General features: G+C 38.7%; 1 protein-coding gene across 3 annotated transcripts in view; it reads left to right on the forward strand.

Annotated features, from left to right (window-relative positions):
• Window positions 1-215: 215 nt before the first annotated feature.
• The window catches only part of LOC137866129 (uncharacterized), a 78,876-nt gene continuing 65,547 nt past the window's right edge, over window positions 216-13,544 (forward strand). For all 3 annotated transcript variants that reach the window (XM_068701820.1, XM_068701830.1, XM_068701838.1), the window contains exon 1: window positions 216-284. The gene's annotated coding sequence lies outside the window, so the exon portion shown is untranslated. The remainder of the gene's footprint in view (window positions 285-13,544) is intronic.

Raw genomic sequence — 13,544 nt, forward strand, 5'->3', positions numbered from 1 at the left:
ATGGTTGGTCGATTTCAGTCAATGGACCCTCCTTAGAAGCGTCCACAGCATCTAACAAACCCATCGTGATTTTGATTGACAGAAGCGTTAGCCAGTAAGGAGTAAAACCGTGGCGCGTCACCTGAAACGTGTGTAAAAGATCGCCAAAATCAATCCCTTCCCCCCACGGCACCTTGCTAGACAGACCCTTGTTTCTACACGGGGACATTTCAGAGACGCACCGGAAATACGTAGAAATATTGTTGATGGAATTAAGCGGAGATTTACAGCAGAACAACGAAAAGGTAAGGAGCTTTGGATGATTTTGAAGGATATTACGCATTGTGTTTCTGGTGTTTGTTTGCTCACAGCCTTGTGAGGGTTTACTGGAGAGACGATCTGATGGTAGTTCTTGGTTGTCTATGCTAACCGTTAGCTTTGTTATGCTAACTCAGAGAAGAGCGAGTTATGGCTAGAAATACGTGATTTTGTGATAAATCTTTTATTTGCGTACAATAGTTGTGTAGAATGGTGTTTGGAGTTTATAAAAATGTCTTAGATTGTTTGTTTTACCCAGATTTAAAAAAAAAATTTGGGATATAAAATATTCATATTCATAAATTGTACACATGCATAAATGGACTTTTTTCGACGGTAAATGCTTCAGCGTCGGGCTTATTCCTTTAGCTCTTCGCACGCTGTTCTTCTCACCAATTTCACTGATGCTCAGTAGATGGGTGCATGCCAATGATGTTTTGGGTGGTTTTAATCACCCGCTCTAGAGTCCCCCTGTCCTAGGTCACACACATCTCATGCCAGTTTGTAATGTTTCCAGTTTGGAGGCTTTCTATTGCTCCTCTGTAAAAAGCCGTTTCATTTTCAAATTATTAGAAAATTGTGTTTTAATTTTGATTTATATAGAAAATCAAATTATATTGTTTGATTTGCATTATTCATTTTCAAATTTGAATTACAATATCGTCCACTGTACAGCGGGGTGAAACAGCTTTTCTATTTTTATTAAATATGGTCATATAACGCCCACGCAAGTATGTGAAAATGAAAATTTGATTATTGCATTTTAATTTTTACTTAAATAACACATACATATGCAGAACATTTTAATACCATTGTGGAATTACATTTACATACAGCCTGTGTAATTTCTGGAATTCATGCACTTTCAAGGGCTGTCACAGCGTCTGCATCTGCTGTTCCACCACAACAAATATTCAAGAGCCACAGAGTTACACCCACCTCCATTTTCATTACAATTTGACCTTTTATTTCTGTAAATTCTTATGCTCCCTGATTTCAAGAGGAAAATGTTTTTTTTATTTATTACAGAAACTGTGGACTCACGGTCATTGGATGATATCTTTCTAAAAAGTAAATTGTCAAATTACTGCCATGCTAGATTTGCTCCGGTCAAATGTAAGCGCTGTTGTTGTATAGTGGGAAAGAACAACAGGTTAACATGAGAGAGGTAGGCCACACAAGCACGCAGAAAAGAACTGCCAAAACAATGTATCACAATAGTTTTGTTCTTGGTTTTGCCATTCACAAAACATCTCTTCTTTCCTTTACGAATACATTTTTGTGGAGGAGTAGTGGGCTTCCAAATTTGTGGCAACAGTTTGGGGAAGGCTGTTTCTATTAAAAGGCTATTAAAAAGGGCATTTTTTTAACACTTTTCTCTCAGTACACCGGTTAGGTCAGGATACCATGTGAGGTGGCCACAACATGTGTATGCACCAGATTACACATAGTACCCATTACGAACATGCACCTGCACCTGTTCAGCACCTGGTCAGCACGTGTTCCTTGCAAAGTCTATAATGTGGCTGAAGTAGTTTCCAGTAGATGTTCTTCACAAAAGTGAAGTGAGATTAAAGCTCTTGACCCTGGTGCTTTACTGGCACTGTGCCTCCTTGCTGACTCACTGGTGAGGTCTCACTCACACACATCCCCAGCTGACTGTGAGAGGTCGATCCAACAACTGGTAACCAAGTTTAAATTAAATAATCAAGATAGTTGTTAAGATGGGAGTGGTTTTGTTGTTCCCGCCATGAACTGCACTCCCTTTCTCAAGAATAAAAAGCAACCAGAGGAATTCTCTCTGGGTTCTTCCACACTGCACTTTGACTCTGGACTTTGACGATGAAGGCTGGTCTCCACTACCCTGTGCCATCAAAGGTGCCATGCAGCTTCGTCTTGCGATGCACCAACGTGCTGAAGATTTATTCCAGCAACTATTGAGAGCAAGAGACTCCAAAAGAAAAGACTGAGATTAAAGACTTTTGAACTGGCAAAGGTGCCATAATGACCCCTGCTGCTACGATGGGGGTGATGAGTTGATTCAGCATCCTGCTGAAAGAGATGGAGACGAGGAAGAACGGCTCAAGCCGAAGAAGACGACCAGGTTCCGAAGATATCGGAGGAAGCGGAATCTAATACAATTTAAATTCAAACTAATATAAAAGGTGCTTCACAATCTTCACTGGTGCTTCTCAAATTCTCAGCTGCTGAACGGTGCATAAATGTTTTGAACAAAATTGAATGTAAGACTTCAATCAACACATTTAATTAATCAGTCAATGATATGAGTCACTGATTCTACCGGGTCACATTTTTTCCTTTTAATTTGTTTGTGGTTCATTGTTATTCATTGTACTGTTCATCATATTTTTTATTCATTCCATTAATATTTCATTTATTTTCTGTTTAGTACTTTAATTGTGTAGTTAATCCAATAAATATTTAATTTATAAAGAACTTCCCTATACACCAGCCACAACACTACACGTGCTTTGATGAGAAATACAATCTATAATGGGAATTGGTGAACACTCAAATACTGTCACCTGCTGCGGTGAGTCAGTTAATGGATGTTTGTGATCCATTAATTAGGTGGCAATGACCTCATACATTAAACATTGTGTTTTCGGGCAAAGCACATGTAAATACAGAAGACGCCAGGGGAGGAGACGCACCTGCACAGAGGAGCAAGGGATCACACAGAGGCTCTTTCAGAGGTAATTGATCTTTTTGTTGTTGATTTAAACAAAGAACACTTTTCAGTTTTGTCTAAAAGACACCGTACAAAAGTGGACCAATAACATTTTTATCACAACCTCTATCTCACAATGTGGCTTCGATAATACTGGCTTCACACGTTTTTCTTAATGTGGTTCTTTTTTGATGCATCTACCAACGTTAAACCAAAATCCAATCCCGATCACCTACAGTATGAAACCTAGTGCTCATAATGTTTACTATGAAAAAGGATTTTGAGGTTAATAGATTATTAAACGCTTACTCTTTCACTCCCAAGTGCTTAGCCTTTAATGAACTTTCTGATAATCATATTATCATTCCTCCAGTGGAGAGGGGTGGCGCTGTAGTTTTATTATCCAAGGAATACAGAAACGTAACAGAGGGAAGCTATTTTGATTCATCGACTGGATGTTTTAAAGTCTTCTGTTTTAAGTTTGTTTCTTCACCAATTTTCCTCACAGCCTTTGTTAAAACCTATATATGTGTCCCCATCTTCCATTTTTTTATGTATGATTTTTTTTATGTAATCTTGTTTTATGTTTTTTTTTCATTATTAATAAATCAGTCACATTAGTCATGTGGTTTCCTCCTATTGGCTGTTGCAACTATATAGGAGAGGCCACACCATTATTTCTCAAACTTGAACAGTACTTGTATCTCTATGCTACACAGTTAAACCATGCACCATGTAATCCACCCAATTTAAACCAATTGATAACAGCCTCACTGCTTACAATCCACTCTCTTTACACTGCATGTGTAGTTACTGCTAATTTAAACGGCATATCCTACTGCTGCTGCTTTACATTAGAATGGTTCAGGGGGCAACACACATGTACTTTAACAATAAAGTTACGCTGCCACAAAACAAGACAACAGTTCATTTCTGCATTTATTTTGTCAGTGGATTAATTAATTGATTAAGGAGCATGGGGCTGGTAAATGGAGAGCTGTAGGCAAACACCTCCAACTTCCCCTTCTTTACTACGCGGTGAGCAGTATGACGTCAGACAGTTGAAATGATCTTTTAACTGGCCTTTTTTATTTCATTAATGTGAGTGTGTTTGGATGCACTTTCGACAGATCAGTTGCTCTACTGTTGTTTTTGTGTTACTACTGTAACGATCACATTGATTACAAATAAAAAATCACTGTGCAGGTAAGTAACAGATCAGAGCATGAGCCATGTTGACTTGGTGCTCTTTAATTAACCAAACACATACAATTATACAATGCTCACACAAGTAAACACATGTTAATACATTATAACATGTATTTAAACAAATTGCACTGTCTTTCAAAATTTTAGAATCACCTGTTATATTAATATTTTTCTTCTTTCCTTCAATAATGGATATTTTAAAAGAGATCAAAATAGTATAAGCCCCACAAGAAGAAGACACTTAGTCGATGACCCCACAGTGTTGCATGACAGGGAGAGTACCCCAGAGTTGTAACCCCCCACCCCCCAAAAGAAATAACCTTCAATTTGAATTGAGTTTTTGGTGGAAACATGTTAAATGTTTTGGGAACCTGTTTTACTTTGGGCCGTCTACTCGATCGAATGGGCTTGAATTGTGATTTGTCATTCCATAATATGTTCAGCTGATATTCCAATAGTGTTTACCCTACACTAAACTTCTATTATTATTGTGAAGTTTGAAGAATAGCTTTGCCAAAGTAACACGCCTGTTGATTCCAACTTGTTATAGGCAACGTTGTGCCCTTGGAATTTGAAACAGGAGCTTGTTCCCATTTAAATTTGCAAACATTTTGATAAGCTTCCAGTTTCTTTTACCATTGACTGCTGATTTCTTCTATTCTTATAGAACTGTTGCTCAGAGGGATCTTTGTCTCATTCCATCCTTTCAATGGTGTGGTTGAACCATTGCACAGCTTTCATACAAAATATCTATCTATCTATTTGTAAAGGGGACTTTTAAACCTAAAAGCATGAAAGACCATTCATAAATATAGAGTAGTCCTCTTCTGACTGGACACAATCCAGCTCTTGTTGCAAAAAACTACAAAATGTTTAATGGCAGTGTATGTGTATTTCCTTTGATTATTGAATAAAATATGTCTTATCAGGATGTGAGATCCAATATGCTTTTATTTTACAAGCTGAATCCTACAAAACATGTATATTGATTTGTAGTTTTATTTTGGAGTGAAGTGAGTGAGTTACGCAAAACCAATTCTTTTGTTAAGGTTTTTATTTTACTAAAAACTTTTCAAAATTGACTGTATTTTATGAATATTTAAAGTGTGTGAATACAATACCTTCCAGGGCTTAATGTTTTCTTTTCATGGAGCTTTTATCAAAGTATATGCATTTTGTGTGTGTTAAATAATCACTGTTGTAATCTTACCTTGAAAGAACATGTGTCCCAGTTTTGTCTTCATCATCCGGTCTACCATCTCATCTGAACTCTGGGTAAGAGAGACACGATGACGATATCAATTTTAGAGTGATAAGACATATGCCAGAGATGCTCTTGATACTAATCTTTGATAAGGTCAAATGTGTCCAAAAAATGGGAAATGCAATTAAGTTCTTTTACAGAGAAGAACAATGAGAAGAATAGTGTTTCCTTCCTTCCATCATAAGCCTTTTCCAGTTCCAGTTACTATGCAACTGCGCCCGGAATTAGTGCTATTCATCTGTGGGTTGTATAGTATCTCTTGATTGCCACCGGTGAATGTTTATTAGTTAATAAAAATCCTGAAAACCCTATTCTTAAATACAAATAATAATTTAAGGGCAGGCTTATTGTGTCTTTAAACTGTGTTTTTTTGCAGCAGTAGCAAGTCAATTGGTTCATTTCATAGGTGTTGCTCTATCTAACAGGAAATAGCTGGCAACATTTTGATGCAGAAGCAAATGTTGAGCCTGCCATCGGTTGTCCATGATTGCTGAGGAGCGAGGGGGTGCATCATTCCTCTTTTGCTCACCACGCGGACTGTTTACTTATTCAACCAAAGCCTGCTCCAATGGGGTCAATACTACTCGGACTACAAACAGAAACCATAATGATACCAAAATCTTATCCTGTTGCCTCAATCAGTTTATAGAGATTACTTCTCTGACAGTTAACACTGTCAAGTGGTTGGTTCTGCAATGTCCAATCTGATTTAACCTCTTCAACTCCTCCCTTTCCGTTCTGACCGCTTGCTCACGCAAACTACGTCATTAAACATGGCCATGTTAGGTATCCCAGCATGCACGAAATCCTCATCTTTGCAAAGAAAACATTGATTTTATTTTATTTATTATGGATTTTTCACAAGAAGAGCCCAAACACACACTGTCCAAAGTCGCCATAACCGCTGCAAGTCGGGTCTTGCAGCATTTCAACGCCGAAAGATACAGAACAGACCTGACTTTACTAGTGAATGTGCTAGCGGATGTTACCATGGAGCTAAGGGCTTCAGAAAAACAAAGTACTTGTGTGTATTTGTCAAGAATAGCATTAATGTTAAAACAGTCTTTTCGATGTCACTGAAACCAAAACACTCATAAGACATGGTAAATTGAGATACCTATTATGTGTTATATCACAACAACAGTCTCAAGGGTTCTCACAGTTATTGCCTCAGAAATCAGTTAATGGCGAACAACAACCATGAATATAAACCAACATGGCCCTGAAGAAAGTAGAAAATTAGAGTTATGACTCCATAGAACTGTCCTTAAAATAACTGTGCTGTGGAAAAACAAGGAGCAGAGCAGGAGCTCTGACCCGACTAAGAGCTTTTAAGAAAATCACACAGAAGATGAACGCTATTACATCTTCAAAACCTCGTCAACACATTACCGTTAATGTCTTCAGATTTTTCTTTCCCTATGTAATAATAAGAGGTGTACACTCAAAGGAGGAAATCTAATGTCCTGTTTCATTATCAGGCTGGGTGATAGATTAGAGGAAACATGAGCAGAGCGTAACAATGTGCTCTGAGTCATTTGTAAATTGCTTTTGGATTTACAAGAGAATCAGTGGCTTCATCACCACCTCAAATCAATCTCTCTAATGTTAATAATTATATTGTTGGATGGATTCTTGCCAGTCTCGGTAGCAAACAACAGCAGTATGTCCAGGAAAAATTGGTCCGAAACCAAAAAGCATCTCCAATCCAAAAAAGGGTGAGAGGGTTTATGTGAACGGACTAATGAGCCCTGTCTGCAAGCAATGAGGTCAGTCTGAATTGTGAGGCCATCAGTGAATATAGAAACCCCTGCCTGTCTTATTATTAAATATCTAACTTCAATATAGGTATATGGATAACAAAGAACCAAGCAATTAATGGGGCTGGATGGACATTTTGTAGTCATGTTAGTGTGTACCTGAAGGAACATGTAGAGTATGAAAAGCAGGTATATGATCTCAGCAGTCAAAACGAAAACCATCAGTTGATTAGTAAAGACAAACAATCTGCAGCTCACTGAGGCACTGAAATGCTCATATAAAATCAACAGGAACAATTTTTTTGAACACATACAGACATGATCTCATATAGTGTACTGTTTATCAATATCAAGATAGGAAAAGTGAATAAAATCAGACTGAAATTACAGTTGGAAGAAGCAACACAATCTGTCAATATGGTCTAAAATGCACGTATTGATGTAACAGTAATGTTGCATCCTCCTGAAACTCCTCTTTAACAAGGCTGCATCACATCCAGCATCTTTGATAAAGCCGGGATTGCATGTTTCAAAGGAAATACTCAACGTTACAGCTGTGGTTTCCAGCAAGAGTGCGACAATGCAGGAGAGATTTATATTAGTATTATCAATGGTGGACTCTTCCAAAGATCGCCCAACCGTGTGTTAATGAACTCACACTCAAGGGTGCTGTAGATGAAGTACGCAAGAATGTTTTTACTGAAGGCCCCCTGCTTTTTGTCTGTTTCAATTCAATTCATCTATATAGCATTGAGAGTGTGTTGCCATTGTCTTCAAATAGTATGCACACCCGCTTTATTCTATTGATTGATAAATCTGAGGGTCAGTGTACCTACTTAATCCACTGAGGATCATTTCTCACAGTCCAGTAAATAAAGGAAAGATTATCTTCAGTTCTCGTATTGATGCCTTTGATTTTGAAATGTTCGCACCCGCTGGCCTTTTGTGAATCCAGGCCGAGCTCCACTACATAGCCATCTCCCCTGTAGAGCACCATTTAAGCTCCAAGCTGAGCCTGTGTCTGGTACATCATGGGCTGGAGCTGGCCAAGATGTGTGTGCTCACACTGGATGCAAGCATAGTCGGATTTCAAATAAAGTTCAAACAAACTCAAAAAAGACAACGCATTCTATACAATGACAAAAAATTGTCATCATTGTATAAAAAAATTGTCTGGAAGATGCAGACAATATGGTCTACAGTTTCAGCCACAACATGGGAAAAACTGCTCCAGTAATATTGAAACAAGCTGACTACAGTCACTACAGCCATGAGGGAAATTGGGTCATGGAATTGCTCAAACAGCCAACCAAAATTTTTGCCATGCTAGAAATCCTATTCAGGGCTAAATCCATGCAGTGTCTGTGCGGTTTTAGCATTGCCACTCACTGTCCTGGTTGGCTTTCTACCTATTTGCTACTGAGTAAAGTTAACACAGTTTTTTATTTTGTGTGTGAATAAATGATGTCTGGGTGCAAAGACAGTCATGCTGTAGTATCTTAAAATGACAGTGATCCAGTGAGAAGTTATGATCAGTACAATCATCTAGCAACTGTTATTTGCTCCCTCTGGCATGAGCCCACCATAAGGAAATTATTAAAATCCAAGTGTCTAATTACCCCTATCCCTAAAACAGTACTAACTACATAGAAAAATACATCCAATAAGAACTGAGACACTAACAACATTCTGTTTGCCTGCTGTGGCAATGATTGTTGTTTAACTCCACAACATGAGAGTGAGAAGTCTGCTTTTCTGGAAAGCAACGCCATTTTAAACAGCTTTCACACCAACACCCTTATGGCCCAAGACGGCCTCGGTGTTACATAAAAGCCACACACAAAAACAATACGGTTGCTGACTTACGGAATACCCTAAGGGAATTACCCACAAATCATTGCAATGTGACGTTAAACACGTGGTAACCAGTGGACGCATAGAGTAGTAAAAAAAAGGTAAACAAAGAGGACGGCTCACGTGTGTTCAGCCCGTCTTATTCAATTTACACAGAAGCATTAAGGGTTGAAGATGGAGCATAAAAACACATGAAATCAGAGGTTATGTATTTATTCATCAAATATTTGATTTTGTCATAGAAACCGTTTTGACAAAAATGAGTACATAGATTATATGAAATGACCTCATCTTGTGAGGAAAGAGCCTGGAAGACGTTCAAATCAGGGAGTACAAAGTATAAAATAAATACCCACATTTATACATAATATATTTTGTCGTTTTCATAGTAACGTGATATGTTGCAGCAAAGTGCTGTCCCATTCCTATTTACACCATTTCAAGCCCTCACAGTCTCTCACACTCAACCACTTACCAGGTGATGTCAGTAAGTCCCTGAGGGTTCAGGGCTTAGGGTTTAGGACTTTGGGATTGGGCCAAATGTCAAGCAGGGAAAGTGATTAGAGAGAACATGTGGAGGAGAGTCGCTTCTCCCTGAGATCTCCAGGGTTGGAGAGAGTTGAGACCGGCTAGCGGCTGGCTAAAATAGTATATATTTTCTGTTTTTGTAATAGAGCTCTGGACTGAGCTAGGTTTTCTGTTGTTTTGTGTTACTTGAAGTTTGTTTAATTAAATACCCTGAAAAACCCTGCGGAACGGACTCTGCCTCTGATTGCTGTGCTGTCACTACTTTCTGTGTCCTCCCTACCTTCCTGTGACAATACATTCTTACCCAGATGAAATCCCAAAAGGTTACTTAGTAACAATGTGTTGGCCCAAGGGGAAACATCTCCAAGACTCATACTGTCTGAGATCCCTCCACTAAAGCTATCCATGTGCCGCTCTCTGGCTCTATGCCACCAGCAGCAACATCTACATAAACCTCATCTAGGCTGCAACAGATGGAACAGATGGGCACATTAGAGTTTTCAGCTAAAATTAATTTTAAGCAGATACTGTAATTTTTGATTAAACATTTTTTATTTCACAGCTGTGTTTACAGCGCATACAACAGAAATAAACTTTCTTTCTGTTGTTGCCAAGTTTGTTAAAATATAAAAAAATAAAAAAGTTAAAATAAGACGAGCCATTTAACTAACAGATGTCCTTTACAAATTGAATATTTATCATGTGCTCATAAAAAATATATCTTTCTAGGAAAGTTTAAAGTATGAGAAAACTATTAAATTAAGTTTTCTACAACCCAAATAATTAATTGTATTTTCATTACAGAGCAACTGACATATGAACAGGCGAAAGCCAGCTTCTTCCCACCTTCAATGGGTGATTGACTAATCTCAAATTTCAACACATAAAGCATTTTGAAAGCGGTTAAAGCGGTTTTCCAACAAGTGATGGGGTTGAAGACCCGACAAATCAAGATCAACAAATAATTCCAAAATGTCCACGAAGAGAAAAATGTATGAAAGGGAAGAAAATGTAATGAAAGATGGGAAAGCGAATACATGTTTGTGCTTCAAGGAGAAAAACGGTCTGTCTTCTGTGCTATGACTCAGTGTCGTGATGAAGGAATGCAATTTAAGTCGGCATTTTGACACCAAAGGCGGAGCTAAATTTAGCCTCCAACAAAAACAAAAATTGTCCAAGAATTAAAAGGCAGACTACAATCGCAGCAGAATATATTTACAAAAGCTACAGCCCAGTGCATGATTAAAGGTATGTGAGCAGGTGAGCTCCGACCAGATACAGACTTTTACAAATGTCAGTTTGTGAGAAACACCATCAGACCGAGTTCAGGAACTAGCAGACAATCTGACAACACTGCTAGCCAAAGAGACGAGCAGTTACTTGTCTTTTTCATTATCTGCTGATGAAAGCACAGAGAACAGGGATACATCATAAATCTATCAGTGATTATAAGAGGCTGAAGGCAGACCTGACCGTCAGTGAGGAGCTCTCGGATGTAGCTGCATGAACGGGACGACGGTGGGAAGGGATATTAATGCAGAGAGTTGACAAAAATAGCTTTGAACAAAGTGAATGTAATAACTTGTGTTTGATGATATTTGTCTTTGTTATTTTCTTTAAAAGTTTGATCTTTGATAGAGTAATGTGGGTTTCTTAACCCTAAATTAAAAGGATTTATGTTATAATAACAGAAATATGCTTAAATATAATTTTACATTTATATTACTGCATGTACAATATTGTTACACTTGAATAAACAATAATCAAATGCAGAGACAGTTATTTAACAATATGTTAGGGAGTAGTTACATTCATACAGTCTTACAGTTACAACCATGATACTGATGTGGCCCAGAGTGAAAATGAGTTTGACACCCCTGCTATAGGAGCACTAAAATGACAACTGAATCCTATTTGACGATTGTGTTCTCTTTAAAAGAAGAATAAGTAATAATCTGCAACGTCAAGACAATTGTGAGCCAAGACATTGTGTTCCATGTTCATGGTGTTCTAGCTCATAACAACTGAATAAGAAGAAATGCCATGGCTTATGTTATATTATAATAGCTTCTATTGAGGTAAATAATACATATTTTTTGAGGAATTCTTATAACCCTTACATACTGTTAGGCGGTGATGTGCGGTGAGGTTCGTGGCTCGTGAGGCACTGACACTACATAAGTCAGATTTACAAATATATGAACCCAATAGAGAAGCTTAAATCACCATTCAATTGGCAGCTTGCACATTGACTACTGGTTGTTTTTCATATTTCATATCAGCATTCTTTACACACACATAGGTAAGGTACATATTTGATTCCACCGGGAGCGTTTCAGAAGCGGAGCGCTCGTGAAAATTGTGAAATTGCGCGATAATCTGCCACGGATGTATAAAGAGAACAACAAACACATAAAAGGTTACTTTACCTGTCCGACGTTCAATTGCTGTTGATTTGTTCATATTTCCTTGTTTTTTGAGACATTTTTAAGCTTGGATATAGAATCTTACATGTTTGTGGTCAAAGCAAAATATAAGAAGAAGAAGAGAAGTGTAGAAGAAGAGCAACGACAGATCAAGCATAAACCGACCCGTGGGCTCTCGCACGCCCCCTTCAGTGAGGCAGAGGTACTGTTTGCCTCTCTGTGCTTTTTCACTGCGGTTTCTGTCAGATCAGCAACACTAAATATGCTCTACACTACCTATTCTATGTAAAGAAAGGACATATAATAAAAGTGTCTACAAATATTACAGTAGTGACAAACAATGAGAAAGCAAAAGGCACACGCTCAACCCAGTTTGTGAGGGATTCACAATCTGAGGTGAGGAACAGCTCATCGCTGCCTCACCTCACTGTCTCCTCTCTGTTTGAACAGGACATGCGCTAATTCAGCGATTCTGAATATACAAATGCTTGAAATGATTGGAATCATACAGAATTTGGAGTAGAGCCGCTGCTTCTTTGCGTGGAACGGCATCTGGGCATCGGGCATCTGGTGAGGATGCCACCTGGGCGCCTCCCTAGGGAGGTGTTCCAGGCACGACCAGCTGGGAGGAGACCCCGAGGGAGGCCCAGGACCAGGTGGAGGGACTATATCTTCAAATTGGCCTGGGAGCGCCTCGGGATCCCCCAGTCAGAGCTGGCTGATGTGGCCCGGGAAAGGGAAGTTTGGGGTCCCCTGCTGGAGCTGTTGCCCCCGCGACCCGATAGTGGATAAGCGGTCGAAGATGAGATGAGATGAGATGAGATGAGCACAGATCAGTAGAGAAATATTAATATTAATTTTATTTTATCATTATTTGTTTTTTACTTTTCATGATGACATGATGCCTCCCCTGACCGCACGTCCCTGCTGTTAGGGTCAGTTTGACCCGTTTTGACATTTGACAGCAGTAAAAATACCCTAAACGTCATTCTTTTAGCTTGCAGTTTAATGACTTTTCCTGAAGTGACCCAAAATACACAAAAGTTTAAATATTTTAAAATGGTATACTTTTGAACAGGTGCTACACATTTTTGTACACTGAGGCTGTTTCGGGTCTAATTTGACCCATAGCTATTGAGATGGATTTTAGATCTACCAGTGCGGGTCAATTGGAGGTTTTAGGGAATCTTGAAACTGTACAGGCCATGTTTGTGTGTATTTTTTATGGGACAGTGGTGATAGAGTTCAAGGGGGACCTCGACACTGTCACAAGAACTGTCAACATTTGCCCAGGTTCCCGCAGAGACAGACACCTGCTGGTCTTTGAAGGGGCAGTGAAACAGTGAAATAGTAAAACAACACAGGAGTGATCATGGTGCACAAAGGGAACAGAGGTCATCCACAGGTCAGAGGGTACCTTGTCACAGGTTTGGAGGATGTGTCAGAGCAGGAAGACAACGTGGAAGAAAACTCTGATTACTGACTGATTATTGACTAGTTTATAATAAGCATTT

This window comes from Cebidichthys violaceus, unplaced genomic scaffold (assembly GCF_023349555.1).
Source record: "Cebidichthys violaceus isolate CVI_PGR_0920_01 unplaced genomic scaffold, fCebVio1.0.p SCAF_11, whole genome shotgun sequence".
Lineage (NCBI taxonomy): Eukaryota > Metazoa > Chordata > Actinopteri > Perciformes > Stichaeidae > Cebidichthys > Cebidichthys violaceus.